Genomic DNA, 3,130 nt, shown 5'->3' with positions numbered 1-3,130 from the left:
GAAAACTTGCATCAATATCCCCAAGCAATCGCCATTATGAAATTAGTAGAAAGTACGAAGTCTAAATACTTTTGGGTGAAAAGTGAGCTTTTATTAACAAAAAGATCACGAATTTTTGTCCAAAGAGAGAGGGAGTTAAGGTAAAAATTAATGTGGGAATGCCATGACACTCTTTGGGTTAAGTATCCAGGTTGGCAGCAAATCATTGCACTATTGAAACAAAGGTATTATTAGCTTTATATGTGACAAAATGTGATGGATTATACCAAGACGTGTTTTATTTACCAATAGGACAAAATGTAGAGACAAAAGTTGGCTGGCATGCTTGAACCGTTACCAATATCGAGTAGGCCATGGGAAAACATTTCTTTTGATTTCATAGCAGGGCTTCCTAAAGTGGCAAATATAATAGCAATTTTGGTAGTAATGGTTCATTTTTCAAAGTAAGCTACATTTATCCTAGTACAGAAGTTTGGTTTTGCAGAAGAAATAGCTCAGACAGTTTTTAAGCATGTGGTAAAGTATTAGGGCATGTCTAAGGGTATTATCAGCAATAGAGATCCACAATTTACTAATTTCTTTTAGAAAGAGCTTTTCAAACTATTGGGATCAGAACTCAACATCTCCTCCAATTATCATTCATGAACAGATGGTTAGACAGAAGTTTCAACGAGCTATTGGAGGAATATCTATGACATTTCGTACAAGCAAACTAGAAGAATTAGCCTAAATTATTAGAAGTGGCTTAATTATGTTTCAATTCTTAGAAGAGTTCCTCCACAATCAAAATCCCTCTCAAGGTTGTCATGAGGCAACAATCTAGATTTCCCCACACTTTGGTGGAATCCTACAATGGGAAGAGCTTGCAAGCATTTAACTTTGCTAAAAAGTAAAAACAAAATACAAAAATTGCTCGAGGATATCTAAAGAAAACCTCTAGCCACATGAAGAAGTAGGTAGACAAAGGTCGAAGAGAGCAACACTTTTAGATGAGGGACCTTGTGCTAAAAAAGTTGATACATGAACAACTCCGGTTCTTAAGGAAGAAGGATAGACAATTATTGTAGAAGTATGAAGGTCCAATGCAAATTTCGGCCAAGGTGGGGAAGACCTCTTACAAAATTTATCCACCCAAGTGGATAAAGGTTCATCTAGTGTTTCGTGTCAACAATCTAAAGTTGTTCCATGCAAATCCAGAAAATACAAGCAAGAGTCAAGCCATGAAAGCCATCATCAGCACCAATCCAACATCACAACATCAAGTAAAGGAGATTTTTATAGAAAGGACAACCATAATAAATAGACAGCCAACACAAGAATATTTAGTGAAATAGAAGGTCTAAGGAGAAATGAAATCACTCGGGAGAAAGAAGTCGATCTTAGTGTCTTCAAGTAGAAGATTAAAGAATTCCAACCCAACCAGTTAACAAAGATATCGATAGATTGAGAATGAGAGGATGTCATGAGCTAACCTTCTATAAGGCTATGACAGGGTAGAATAGCCTAGGAGGTTAAGTCTTTTGTATCCTCAAGGGAGATGTCTCATTTTCAAACATTATAATGGCATTTGGTAACACTTCTAAAAATACTTGTTAAGTTTTTAGGGGAAAGACCATTTAGGAAAGGAATATCACCATTTCACACATTGTAATGGCTATTGATGAAATCCTTGTAAATCCTCGTAAACTCTTTATAGGGGGTGAGCAGTTGGCAGATTGTTGTGTTGCCTTCCTGGTAAAGGTATATTTGTAACGAGTCATTTAGAGCTGATAATGGTGTGCCCTAGTACTTTTGTACTTTTTTCAATATTAATAAAATATTTTTCTTTTGTGATGTTAATGGTTACGTGTATGGCATTTATTATACCCTATAATTTCGATGTTATGTTGCCTTAATCTAATTTATGGCTATTATTGATGTTTGTTCAGATTTAAAGGAGTTATTGGCTGGTTTGCATGGAAGCATCCACTTAAGCGCTAGACAGACAATCGCATACTTAAGCAAATTTGCATAGTTCATGACAGTAAGCGTGACCTATCATCAAAACCAATAATCTTTTTCCACATAAAATATATGAAGTATTAACATATGTCTCTATTTGACAAAAATGGAGGGAAAAATAAGAGAAAGGGACACCATAACACCAAAGTACATTATATTGTCTACCAAGTGGCAACTTGATGGTGGGATTTGGTATTATTATCAAGCCCCCTTGGGAGACTGACAAGAAAAGTGCTTCAACAAGTTCTCGAATGAGACTCATATTTACCATATGTGGTGACAGAGTCAAGGTAGTAACGAGTGGTGATGATTTTTTTTAATTTTTAATTTTTTATTATATATATAATTTAATATATATATAATTTTATAATTTTATATGATTACTCTTTAATCATCTCTAATGTAAAATTTTGAATCCATGACCTACTTTACATAGCCTTGTTTCTTTCATATTCCTTTCTATATGCTTTGGCTTTGGAGATTGGCAAGCTTTTCCGGGGAAGGGGGTGGGTGTTTTTCACTGTTGTTTGTCATTGGCACAGTAGTCTTTTCTAAGTTGAGATAGTGATATTATATTTTGGCTGACAGTAGACACATCCCTTTTCTACATATCCGAGAAAATGATACTGATTTTGTTACTATTTCTCAAACACTTACATTGGGAAATCTTTTGTGTCATAATAAAAACATTTCCAACCAAAATTCATTGATTGAGTCACCCAATGGAAAGTTTATTTCATTTTTCTTTTTTTTAGACAATTATCTTATTTCTCCTACTAAAAAAGTCATAATTTTATGTTAATTTTTTTGAATTTTAGGTAACATAATAAGAAGGTAACATCTTTTACCACTATTTCATAAATCTCATATCACCCTCACGGTTTAAAAAACAAAATTGAGAACTTTATTGCAGCACAGGTTAAGAATCCTATCGAAAATAGTAATAAATAAGATACTTGTTAATTTTGAAATATCTGATTTTTTTAAAAAAAATAAATTATACTCGATTACAGTAATTATGTAAAACGTCACATATATGTAGATTTCATGACTAGTTATACATGTAAGCAAAATAAAACAAGAAAATCCAATTGTCCATGGGATCAACCACTATCGAAAAATACATAAT

This window comes from Theobroma umbraticum, unplaced genomic scaffold (assembly GCF_002168275.2).
Source record: "Theobroma umbraticum cultivar Fairchild unplaced genomic scaffold, ASM216827v3 scaffold_81.0, whole genome shotgun sequence".
In the NCBI taxonomy this organism is placed as follows: Eukaryota; Viridiplantae; Streptophyta; class Magnoliopsida; order Malvales; family Malvaceae; genus Theobroma; species Theobroma umbraticum.
Note: the sequence above shows the minus strand (reverse complement) of the source record.